Here is a 14,055-nt window from a genome sequence, read left to right as displayed (position 1 = left end):
TGTTATTCATGTTTGTAGGAATATTTATTGAGCCTGGAGGTTAGGTTGCAAAAATTTCGTCACTATCCAAGTTGACATAATCAGTGCGCTACTGAATATTGTTTCTGCCGAGTGCTCACATTTACTGTCACACTGACTGATAGTCTCTGCTGGGACCCGACCAACCAGATAGTTAAGTGATCTCTGCTGGCCAGTATCCGTGGTTATCGATCATTAACACTCACAATGATCGATAACCAAGAATACAGGACAGCAGAGATCACTCAGCTATCCGGTTAGCCAGGACCCAGTGGTGACTAGCGGCCAGCGCAACAGCCAACCAATCCAAACAATGAGTCAGCCAAGTATAAACACAGGCATTCAAAAGAAACAACAGTCAACTGCATAATGATTATGTCACCATGACTGGAGATAAAACATTTGCAACCTAACCTCCAGGCTTGGCAAACAACCCTACAAATAATCAGCCAACCCGAGCTACCAATCGCTCTTTCATTTCAAAGGTTCCTCAAGGTGGGTTAGTCTGCAAAGTCAGATCACATGGGATCCAGGGAAAGACGTGGAATAGATTCAAAATTAGCTTAGCAGTAGGAAGCGGGGGGGGGGGGGTGGTTGCACAGTTGAGGGCATTGCAAATATAATGTGAGCTAGTTTTAAAGAGCATGGAAGAACTTGTAACAATTTGTATCATAAAGGATAAAATATTGAAAAAAACTAATAGGACTAAAGACAGAAAAAATTACAAACAATCTGAATCACTGTATAGTGATGACAAAGATGGCTTTTGGGCAACAATATTCCTATAGCTGTATAACTCATAGGTTTGAGAGGAGCTGTCTAAGAAAGCTTATCAAGTTTTTTGAGTGATTTTTAAAATTCATCTCTCAGAATGTGGATATAACTGGCAAAGCTATCATTTATTGATTATCACAGTTTGCCTTGAAATTATGGCGGTGACCACTAAAATCCTGATAAAGGTATTCCATTAATGATGTTGGATAGGGAATTCAAGGATTTAGACAAATTACGATAAAGGACTAACAATATATTTCTAAGTCAGGATGGCATACAACCTATTGAACGTGCAGATAACTGGGTTTCAGTGCAAATGCTGTCTTTGCCCTTGGTGATATAGATTACGAATTTGGGAGAAACCTTCAGAGTAGATAAGGCAAGTAACCGCAGGTGGTACTCATTGCAACTACAGTACAGCTGTGGTGGAGGAAATAATTATTTAGGGTGATAGATCAGCAGTCAATCAAGCAGATTATCCTTTACTAATCTTGGTAAAGTTGCACATCCACTCAAATGTAGATTTTTCCATTACACTTACAACACGTGCTATGCGGACAGTGGAAATTCTTTGAGGAGTTAGAATACCATATACCTTTCATTGAAGAATGCTCAGGATCTGGTGCTACAGGTAGAGGGTCATTTCAGAGAGCATTAATCCTACACAATATGCAGAAATTGTGAAATGAAATAAATTCATATGTTAACCTTTTAAAAACTGGAATTGGATTTCACCTACTTCTACTATATTCAATGTTAACATCCATTCAGGTCCTGTGCAAAATGTAGTGAAATTGGCCAAAAGACAGTAAATCCAGAAATTTTATAGAAACATAGAAAATAGGTGCAGGAGCAGGCCATTCGGCCCTTCAAGCCTGCACTGTCATTCAGTATGATCATAGCTGATCATCCAACTCAGAACCCTGTACCTGCCTTCTCTCCATACCCCCGATCCCTTTAGCCACAAGGGCCATATCTAACTCCCTCTTAAATATAGTCAATGAACCGGCCTCAAGTGTTTCCTGTGGCAGAGAATTCCACAGATTCACCACTCTCTGTGTGAAGAAGTTTTTCCTCATCTCAGTCCTAAAAGACTGAGTTTTTCCTCATCTCAGCCCTTTATCCTTAAACTGTGACCCCTCATTCTGGACTCCGCCAACATCGGAAACAATCTTCCTGCATCTAGCCAGTCCAATCCCTTTAGAATTTTATACGTTTCAATAAGATTCCCCCCTCAATCTTCTAAATTCCAGCGAGTATAAGCCTAGTCAATCCAGTATTTCTTCATATGAAAGTCCTGCCATCCCAGGAATCAATCTGGTGAAATCTTTGTACTCCCTCTATGGCAAGAATGTCATTCCTCAGATTAGGGGACCAAAACTGCACACAATACTCTCGGTGTGGTCTCATCAAGGCCTTGTACAACTGCAGTAGAACCTCCCTGCTCCTGTACTCGAATCCTCTTGCTATGAATGCCAACATACCATTTGCCTTTTTCACCGCCTGCTGTACCTGCATGCCCACTTTCAAAGACTGGTGTCCAATGACACCCAGGTTTCGTTGCACCTCCCCTTTTCCTAATCGGCCACCATTCAGATAATAATTTGTTTTCCTGTTCTTGCAACCAAAGTGGATAACCTCACATTTATCCACATTAAATTGCATCCGCCATGAATTTGCCCACTCACCTAACCTATCCAAGTCACCCTGCATCTTCTTAGCATCCTCCTCACAGCTAACACTGCCGCCCAGCTTCGTGTTATCCGCAAACTTGGAGATGCTACATTTAATTCTCTCATCTAAATCATTAATATATATTGTAAACAACTGGGGTCCCAGCACTGAGCCTTGCAGTACCCCACTAGTCACTGCCTGCCTTTCTGAAAAGGCCCCGTTTACTCCCACTCTTTGCTTCCTGTCTACCAACCAATTCTCTATCCACATCAATACCATATCCCCAATACCTTTAAGTTTGCACACTAATCTCCTGTGTGGGACCTTGTCAAAAGCCTTTTGAAAATCCAAATATACCACATCAACTAGCTATCCCCTATCCACCCTACTAGTCACATCTTCAAAAAATTCTATAGCATTCATCAGACATGATTTTCCTTTCACAAATCCATACTGACTTTGTCCAATGATTTCACCGCTTTCCAAATGTGCTGCTATCACATCTTTGATAACTGACTCTACCATTTTCCCCACCACCGATGTCAGGCTAACCGGTCTATAATTCCCCAGTTTTTCTCTCCCTCCTTTTTTTAAAAAGTGGGGTTACATTAGCCACCCTCCAATCCTCAGGAACTAATCCAGAATCTAAGGAGTTTAATAAAACTGGATCCCACATTACCACAACCAGTTAAATGGAGCTTCCAACAAGTTGTGGCAATCTCAGTAGGGCATCTTTACTCAAACTTGTGCTGCATTCCTATTGTAAGTATATTATACCTCAGAGAGGGACACCAGATGTGTAGTTATTAGTCCAGATGGTTCTACCAAAGAGATTAACCTCATGTTTTCCACATTATACTACTGCTGTTCATGACCTTGCCTATTCATTTAGCCTGACTATACTCTCACAATTGTTTACAATTTTTTGGAGGAAGGGATGAATGTAAGTTTGCAGAAAGGCATGTTAACATAGAATATTACAACACAGTACAGGCCCTTTGGACCATGATGTTGTATTGACCTTTTAACTCATTCTAAGATCAATCTACACACACAAAATGCTGGTGGAACGCAGCAGTCCAGGCAGCATCTATAGGAAGAAGTACAGTCGACGTTTCAGGCCAAGACCCTTCGTCAGGACTAACTGAAAGAAGAGATAGTAAGAGATTTGAAAGTGGGAGGGGGTAGGGGATATCCAAAATGATAGGAGAGGACAGGAGGGGGTGGGATGAAGCTAAGATCTGGTAAGTTGATTGGCAAAAGGGATACACAGCTGGAGAAGGGAGAGGATTATGGGTTGGGAGGCCTAGAGAAAAAGAAAGGGAGAGGGGAGCACCAGAAGGAGATGGAGAGCAGGCAAGGAGTGATTGTTAGAGGGACAGAGATAGGATAAAAGAGAGAGAGAAAAAAGGGGGATAAAAAATGAATGAATGAATGAATGAATGAATGAATAAATAAATAGATAAGGGGTGGAGTAAGAAGGGGAGGGGGGTATTAACAGAAGTTAGAGAAATCAATGTTCATGCCATCAGGTTGGAAGCTACCCAGACAGAATATAAGGTGTTGTTCCTCCAACCTGAGTGTGGCTTCATCTTGACAGTAGAGGAGGCCATGAATTGACATATCACAATGGGAATGTGACGTGGAATTGAACTGTGTGGCCACTGGGAGATCCAGCTTTCTCTGGTGGACAGAGTGTAGGTGTTCAGCAAAATGGTTTCCCAGTCTGCGTCAGGTCTCACCAATATATAGAAGGCCACACTGGGAGCACCAGACACAGTATATCACACCAGCCAACTCACAGGTGAAGTGTCGCCTCACCTGGAAGGACTGGACAATCTCATTTTTCTCTTCTCCATAGCCCTCCATTTTTTGACATCTATGTGCTATGAGTTTCTTATATGCCCTTAATGTATCTCTCTCTGCCATCATCCCTGGCACAGCATTCCATGCAATCACCAGTCTCTGTGTAAAAAAAAACTTATCTCTAACATCCTCTCATACTTTCCTCCAATCACCTTAAAATTATGTTCCACATATTAGTCATTTCTATGTTGCAATGAAGACATTAGGACTCTGCAAATGGAAATTTTAGTGAGTGAGCGAAAACTTGGCAAATGGAGTTTGATGGGGGAAGTGTGAAGTTATGCCATTCAGCAAGAGGACGCTAAAGGTAGACTGATCAAAATGGAGAAGGATTGCAAATGACCGAATTGCATGCACATGGATCTTGGTACTCTTGTGAACAAATTGCATAAATGGCAGGCAGGGCAGCAAAAAGTAAATAGATGCTGCCTGATCTACTGAGCTCCTCCAGAACTTTGTGTATGTTCCTCAGCACATTGATCATTATTGCAAAATGATCAGCACCGTTACTGGTGAATCCACACCTGGTTCCAAGATTAGGATGCAGTTATTTAAAACTAAAGTACATGTGAACCACTTCTTAAAGATGGTAGTACAAATCTGAAATTCTCTAGCCCAGGTATTTGAGGAAGCTAGATAATGGTTTTATTTAAAGATGAAGCAGAAAAAATTCTGGAAGTCCAAAGGGCTATGGGAAACTAGCACAGGGAGATGAAGCCTTCAGCACATCAGCTGTGATCATAGTGAATGGCAGAAAAGGTTTGAGGGGCTGAGAGGCTTTCTCTTACTTTCTTATGTTCTCAGTTAAAGCTAGGACCTTAGAACTATTGATTAAGAGGGTATCCATAGATACATGAAAAGTAGTAATACAGGTGAATAAGGTGGTGAAGGCATACAAGATGCTCGCCTTCATTAGCTGTGCAATAGAATGCAAGAGCTAGGATGTTATTTTGCAACACTTTAGAAGTCTGGTTAGGCCAAATCTGAAGTAATGTGTACAGTTCTAGGAGGAATATGATTATGCTGGAGAGGGCATAGAGGAGAATCATCAGGATGCTGCTTGGATTGGTACCTTTCTGTTTTAAGGAGCAACTGGATACACTGGGTTTGTTTTCCATGGGCTGGAGGAGGCTGAGGGGCAACCTGAAAGAGGTATATAAAATTATGACATGGGTGAATTATGAATAGGCTGTTTCCATTGAAAGTAGGGGAGATTCAAACGAGAGGACATGATTTGAGAGTTAGGGGGCAAAAGTTTAAGGGAAACACGAGGGGGTATTTCTTTACTCAGAGAGTGATAGCTGTGTGGAATGAGCTTCCTGTAGAAGTAGTAGAGGCCAATTCAGTTGTGTCATTTAAGGTAAAATTGGATAGGTATATGGATAGGAAAGGAGTGGAGGGTTATGGGCTGAGTGCGGGTAGGTGGGACTAGGTGAGATTAAGAGTTCGGCACGGACTAGGAGGGCCGGAATGGCCTGTTTCCGTGCTGTGATTGTTATATGGTTATATGGTTATATGGGTGAATGGGGTAGATACTAGAAATAATTTTTCCATTAGTGGGGGTGTCTAAGGACAAAAGGGCATTGATTCATGATGAAAGGTAGGGGGTTTAAAAGGGAACTGAGAAGTTTTTTCCCCATGGAGAGGTGGTTGAAGAGTGGAACACTGCCTTTAGAGATGGTGAAGGCAGATACTCTCACAACATCTGTGAAGCATGTAGGTAAGTGCTTGAATTGCCAAGGCACAGAAGGCTTAGTGCAAGTCAGTGGATTAGTGTAGATGGGTACAATAGGCAGCATGGACATAGTGAGCCAAAACGTCTGTTTCAATGGAGAACTCAATGACTCTCTTCTCTATGCTACAGTGAGCAGCAAATTGTAAGACATAGCAGAGACCTGCTGCAGTTCCTTGGAAAGATCCTATGACACGAATGATAAAGTTAACTTGACCTGACCTCAATGCAGAGCTAGTTGGCCTGGGGTAACAGTGTGGTCAAAAGTCTCCCAACTGCACTTCATATATCATGATGTTGAACTCAAAAGAATATATTATTTGCACTCTTTCCAGTTCTGACAAAGGGTCTTTAAGCTGGAATGTCAACTGCCTGATGTGCTGTTTCCAGAATTTTCTGTTTATTTCAGAAAACATGCACATTGTTCATCAGAAAACTCTAGCTATCAATTAGATAAGGCTCTTCATTGATGACAAGCCTTTGTCTCTTAGCCTGAGGTCCATCACTGATCTTAAGTTGTCAGTCATAAATATACAATCTTCCAATAATAGTGTTGTCATGAGTGTTACTACTGAATAGTTGAATACTGAGCCAACGTTCTTGTCTATTTAAGTATACAGTAGGTACAGAAGCTGCCCCATCTAGTCTTCCAATGTCCCCTCAAATATAAATAAAATCAAAATAGTATGATGTGCTCAAAAAGCAAACAAAAATATTGTAAATGCTGGAAATACTTAACAAGTCAGGCAACACTTGGTGAAAAAGAACGGAATTAACATTTATGGTTGATGACCTTCCAAAAGAAATATGAAAAGTTGGAAATCAAACATGTCTATGTTATAGGGAGGGTAGAGAGAAAAAGAAAAGAAAAGGAATATTAGTGAGAGTGGAGACCATAGGGACAGAATGGCATAAATAATGTGGCACAGGCTATGGGGCATTGTGAATAGCTGCTTTTGACAATAATCTGTCTGAGAAGATGGAAATACATGGGGATGAATGAAAACAAAGGAAGGAAGGAAAAAATGCATTGGAGATTTAAAAAAATTGCAGATCAGAAGTTAAAACAGAAAATGCTGGTAATACTGGCCAGGTAAAGACAAAATGGTAAAGTGCTTAACTGGGGAAGGGCTAACTTTGAAGGGATGAGGCAGGAACTAGTGAGAGTAAATTGGAAACAGATGTTCAAAGGGGAAAGCACAGAAGTAATGTGGGAGAAGTTTAGGGACCACTTGAGCTGGGTTCAGGATAGGTTTGTCCCACTGAGGCAAGGAAAAAATGGTAAGAAAATGGAACCGTGGCTGACGAAACACATAAGGCAACTCGTCAAGAGAAAAAAGGAAGCATATGTTAGATATAAGAAGCAGGAAGTAGGAGGGGCTCATGAGAAATATAGGGTAGCCAGAAAGGAGCTGAAGAAAGGACTTAGGAGAGCTTGAAGGGGGCATGAGAAGGCCTTGACATGTAGTATTAAGGAGAACCCCAAGGCATTCTATGCGTATGTGAAGAATAGGAGGATGACGAGAACGAAGGTGGGACTGCTAAAGTATAAACAGGGCAACATGTGCCTGGAGGCAGAGGAGGTTGGGGAGGTCCTAAATGAATACTTTGCTTCAGTAGTCACAAGTGAAAAGGATCTTGATCAGGATGAGGTTGAAGTTGAGCGGGCCTGTGTGCTGGACAATGTGGAGATTAAGGAAGAAAAAGTGCCGGATCTTCTTAAAAACATTAAGATTGATAAATCCCCAGGGCTGGATATGATACATCCCAGGTTGTTGTGGGAATTGAGAGAAGAGATCGCAGGAGCATTAGCCATGATCTTTGAATCCTCTTTGGCTACAGGGGAAGTGCTGGAGGACTAGACAATGGCAAATGTTGTTCCCTTGTTTAAAAAAGGTAATAGGGAGAAACCTGGGAACCGTAGACCAGTGAGTTTTACGTCAGTGGTCTGCAAACTATTGGAAAGGATTCTTAAGGATAGGATCTATGAGCATTTGGAGAAGTACAGTCTGCTCATGGATAGTCAACATGGCTTTGTGAAGGGAAGATTGTGCCTCACGAGCCTGATTGAGTTTTTTTGAAGAGGTAACAAAAGAAATTGATGAGGGTAGGGCAGTGGATGTGGTCTACATGGACTTTAGCAAAGCACTTGACAAGGTCCCTCATGAGAGACTCATCCAGAAAGTCATGAAGCATGGGATAAGTGGAACCTTGGTTGTTTGGATTAAAAATTGGCTTAAAGGAAGAAAGCAGAGGGTAGTTGTGGAAGGAAAGTATTCTGCCTGGAGGTCGGTGACTAGTGGAGTGCCGCAGTGATCTGTCCTGGGACCCCTGATATTTGTGATTTTTATAAATGACCTGGATGTAGAGGTGGAAGGATGGGTGAGTAAGTTTGTGGATGACATGAAGATTGGAGGAGTTGTGGATGAAGCTGTAGGTTGTCAAAGGTTACAAGAGGATATAGACAGGCTGCAGAGTTGGGCAGAAAAATGGCAGATGCAGTTCAATCCGGACAAGTGTGAGGTGATGCATTTTGGAAGGACAAACCAGAAGACTGAGTACAGGATTAATGGTCAGTTACTTAAGAGTGTGGATGAACAAAGGGACCTTGGGGTTCAAATTCATACATCCCTCAAGGTCCCTGCACGGGCTGATAGGGGTAGTTAAGAAGGCCTATGGGATGCTAGGCTTCATTAACAGGGGGACTGAGAACAAGAGCAGAGAGGTCATGTTGCAACTCTACAAATCTCTGGTGAGACTGCACTTAAAGAGTATTGCGTTCAATTCTGGTCACCTCATTATAGGAAGGATGTGGAAGCTATGGAGAGGGTGCAGAGGAGATTTACCAGGATGTTGCCTGGTTTGGAGAACAAGTCATACGAAGCAAGGTTAGCAGAGCTGGGACTTTTCTCTTTGGAGTGTAGAAGAATGGGAGGGGACTTGATAGAGGTCTACAAGATTATGAGAAGCACAGGTAGGGTGGATTGTCAGTACCTGTTTCCCAGGGCACCAATAGCAAACACAAGAGGGTATATGTACAAAATTAAGGGAGGGAAGTTTAGGGGAGACATCAGGGGTACGTTTTTTTACACAGAGGGTTGTGAGTACCTAGAATGACTTGCCAGGGATGGTGGTGGAGGCTAAAACATTAGGGGTATTTAAGAACCTGTTGGACAGGCACATGGATGAAAGAAAAATGGAGGGTTATGGGGTAGTGTGGGTTTAGTACATTTTTTTAAGGATTATATGGGTCGACACAACATGGAGGGCTGAAGGGCCTGTACTGTGCTGTAGTGTTCTATGGTAGTATCAGTGAAAGTAAGGGAGAGAAGCAGAGTTAACATTATAGGTGGATGACTAGTGGTTGACCTCAATGTAAAGTCCTGAAGGATTTGAGGAGTCAAGTTAGAAAATTGAGTTCTGTTCCTCAAGTTCATCCTGAGCTACACTGGTATAGTGCAAAAGATCAAACTTAAAGTCAGAACACTTTCTGTTGCCTGTCCCTTAATTCTTCATTCCTTTGCTATAACAGTAGCAAATATTGGGAAAGGTTAAAATGATAACTGGATCCTTTATATCAGTAGTCATTAAGGGCCATCTTCAATTTACTGTTGATTTAAAAAATCTAGGTGGATGGTAAATCTGCTTCAATTGCTCTTTCAAGAGTGCATTCCAGAACTTACTGCTTAAAAATGCTTACTATATCCCTGGTGCTCAAAGGAAAAGTGCACAAGTATTCAAAAAGGGTTATTATGAAATGATAGGACAGTGGAAATGGAAAGTTCTTACAGCCATCGTGGACTAAATGAGCCAAATGATTTGTTTCCAACTTGAAACTATTTTCATTCACCTAGTCTTCTGTTCTAATGCCAATAACCCTTAATCTGAGCCTGAGTAGCTGCAATTCTGGCAACAGAAAAATGTATCTTTTTTTTAAACTCCAAAACTTCTATAACTTTGCTAAGTACCTTTACTTTCCACTTGGCTTTCATCACTCTAAAAACTATTTTTTAGTCTTTCCATAACACTATCTAGCTTATAAAACAATGGTTAGGCCACGAGTATTGTGTGCAGTTCTGAGATTGTGTTTCAGGAAGAATCAGGAGGCTCTGGAGAGGGTTCTGAAGAGGTCAACAAGGATGTTGTCTTGATTAGAGTATTAACTATAAGGAGAGGTTGGACAAACTTGACTTGATTTCTCTATAACATTGAGGCCAAGTAGGAATTTTAGAAAATAGAAATATGTAAAATTATAAGAGGCATAGATAGAGTAGGTAATTAGTATTTTTCTCGGTGTGGAAATGTAGAATTTTAAAGTAACAGTGGGAAAGTTTAAAGGAGATTTGCAAGGCAATTATTTTTATGGGCATAGTAGATGCCTAGAAGGTGCTGAAAGCAAAGCTACACACAGAAAATGTTGGAGGAACTCAGCAAGCCAGGCAGCATCTATGGAAAAGAATAAACAGTTGACGTATCGGGTTGAGACCTTTCATCAGGACTGGATGATACAAAGATTGGACACCTCCACCTCCTAGAAGCAGGTTTTCAAAGCTTGCAGAGGGATCTGGACCAGCTGGAAAAATGGGCTGAAAAATGGCAGATGGAGTTTAATGCAGATAAGTGTGAGGTGTTGCACTTTGGAAAGACAAACCAAGGTAGAACATACAAGGTAAATGGTAGGACACTGAGGAGTGCAGTAGAACAGAGGGATCTGGGAATACAGATACATAATTCCCTAAAAGTGGCATCACAGGTAGATAGGGTTATAAAGAGAGCTTTTGGTACATTGGCCTTTATAAATCAAAGTATTGAGTATAAGAGTTGGAATGTTATGGCGAGGTTGTATAAGACATTGGTGAGGCCGAATTTGGAGTATTGTGTGCAGTATTGTGTGGAGTATTGTGTGCAAGAGAGATGAGGCTGGGTACAGGGCTACGGTGGAAAACTTCGTCACATGGTGTGAGCAGAATCATCTGCAGCTTAATGTGAAAAAGACTAAGGAGCTGGTGGTGGACCTGAGGAGGGCTAAGGCACCGGTTGCCCCTATTTCTATCCAAGGGGTCAGTGTGGACATGGTGGAGGATTACAAATACCTAGGGATACGAATTGACCAATAAACTGGACTGGTCAAAGAAAACTGAGGCTGTCTACAAGGGTCAGAGCCGTCTCTATTTCCTGAGGAGACTGAGGTCCTTTAACATCTGCCGGACGATGCTGAGGATGTTCTACGAGGCTGTGGTGGCCAGTGCTATCATGTTTGCTGTTGTGTACTGGGGCAGCAAGCTGAGGGTAGCAGACACCAACAGAATCAACAAACTCATTCGTAAGGCCAGTGATGTTGTGGAGGTGGAACTGGACTCTCTGACGGTGGTGTCTGAAAAGAGGATGCTGTCCAAGTTGCATGCCATCTTGGACAATGTCTCCCATCTACTCCATAATGTACTGGTTAGGCACAAGGGTACATTCAGCCAGAGACTCATTCAACCGAGATGTAACACTGAGCGTCATAGGAAGTCATTCCTGCCTGTGGCCATCAAACTTTACAACTCCTCCCTCGGAGTGTCAGACACCCTGAGCCAATAGGCTGGTCCTGGACTTATTTCCACTTAGCATAATTAACTTATTATTATTTAATTATTTATAGCTATATTTCTTATTATTAGAATTATTTATTGCTATATTTCTACACTATTCTTGGTTGGTGTGACCGTAACGAAACCCAATTTCCCTCGGGATCAATAAAGTATGTCCATCTGTCTGTCTGTCAGTTTTGGTCACCTAATTACAGGAAGGATATTAATAAGGTTGAAAGAGTGCAGAGAAGGTTCACAAGGATGTTGCCAGGACTTGAGAAACTGAGTTACAGAGAAAGGTTGAATACGTTAGGACTTTATTCCCTGGAACGTAGAAGAATGAGGGGAGATTTGATAAAGGTATATAAAATTATGATGGGTATAGATAGAGTGAATGCAAGCAAGCTTTTCCACTGAGGGTAGGGGAGAAAAAAAACCAGAGGACATAGGTTAAGGGTGAAGGGGGAAAAGTTTAAAGGAAACATTGAGGGGGGGCTTCTTCACACAGATTGGTGGGAGTGTGCAATGAGCTGCTAGATGATGGGATCACTCTTAACATTTAAGAAAAACTTGGACAGGTACATGGATGAGAGGGATATGGAGGGATATAGTCCAGGTACAGGTCAGTGGGACTAGGCAGAAAATGGTTCGTCACAGCCAAGAAGGGCCAAAAGGCCTGTTTCTGTGCTGTAATGTTCTATGGTTCTATGGAAAAAGGATATTAGAAGTCAGAGTAAGAAGATGGGGGGAGGGGATATAGAAGTACAAGGTAATTAGTGAAACCAGGAGAGGGGGAGGAGTGAAGACAAGAGCTGGAGAGTTAATTGATGAAAGAGATAAAAGGCTGGAGAAGGGGGAATCTGATAGTAGAGGACAGAAGGCCATGGAAGAAAGGGAAGGGGAGGAGAACCAGAGGGAGATGACAGGCAGGTAAGGGAGGTAAGGTGGGAGAGAGAAATGGGAATCCTTCATTTCCCATTCGCATCTCTCCTCCCCTTCCCTTTCTTCCATGACCTTCTGTTCTCTCTTATCCTCTCCTCTCCCCACCTTCTTCTTCTGACTTCTAATCTCTTTCTTCCACTCCCTGATGAACGTTCTTAGCCCAAAATGTCAACTGTTTATTCATTTCCATAGATGCTGCCTGACCTGTTGAGTTCCTCCAGCATTTTGTGTGTGTGGTTCTGAAAAAAACACCCCGGTTAGACCATACTTGGAATATTGGGTTTATTTCTGGGTACCTCATTACAAGGATGTGGAAGCAGGTGCAGAGGAGATTTACCAGGATGCCCTCTAGATCGGAGAGCATCACAAGGATAGTTGAGCATAGAAAAAAAAATAGAAAATCCAGGACTTTTTTCTCTAGAGAAGAGGATGTGAGGTGACTTGATAAAGGTTTACAAAATTATAAGTAGCAAAGATTTGTGGGACAGTCAGAGACCATTTGCCCAGGGCAGAAATAGCTGTACGAGGGGGCATCATTTTAAGATGATTGGAGAAAATATAGAGGGTTGTTGGAGGTAGGTATTTTAACAGCAGGCCCTCAACAGGACTCATCCTGAAATGTCTTCAGTACTCTTTTCTATAGATGCTGCCTGGCCTGCTAAGTTCCTCCAGCATTTTGTGTGTATCACTTTAACTTCCAGCATCTGCAAATTTTCTCTTGTTTGTGATTCAACAGTAGTAAATCTTCCAGGCATTTAAACGGGCGTCATGTCAGAATAATCATGGGCTGAAGGGCCATAGTCTACTACAATGTAGTTTCCAGAGTTAGAGAAAAGTTCTACATATCAATAAAGTTTAGCATAATTTCCTTTGGCTATTGCTCAAGTTCCTTGATAGCTTGTAACAGACTTATTAATTGATTTACCATCATAACACTTGTGTACATGAATCCCTGGATTGGTATGTTCTCATATCTTTTACAGCAATTTAGGTATCTAAAAATAGTAAGAAACATTTAAGTGTTTACATTTAATCTTCAATAATGTTCCATATGGATGAAATTCCTCATTAAGACTAAGTAAATAAAAGATTACTTTTCTGTACAGCCTATAGCACAAATTTCTGATTTTAATGATACTGATGCATTCTAGATTCGTTTTCAGTATCCCTGCAGGTTTTGTGAAAAATGCCAAAAGCATCATATCCCAAAACACGTAGGCCAGGAGATGAAACACAAACAAAGCAGAAACAACTCAAAGCAGAGACGATCCAGGTTGGAGCCCACATCTTCACTAGAAAAGCTAGCACCTCGAATGAGAAGGAAGGACAGAGTGAAATTAATTGCTGAAGCATTTGACAGGAGAGACAGGAAAGACATTGAACGCGTTGAAAAGGAAAAGGCCCAAAGACAATTACAAGAAGAAGAATGGGAAAAGAAGAAACTAGCTTTCAAACAATCTCAAAACGAGCATAGAA

This window comes from Hemitrygon akajei, chromosome 8 (genome assembly GCF_048418815.1).
Source record: "Hemitrygon akajei chromosome 8, sHemAka1.3, whole genome shotgun sequence".
Taxonomy (NCBI): Eukaryota; Metazoa; Chordata; class Chondrichthyes; order Myliobatiformes; family Dasyatidae; genus Hemitrygon; species Hemitrygon akajei.
This window is presented reverse-complemented; position numbering follows the sequence as displayed.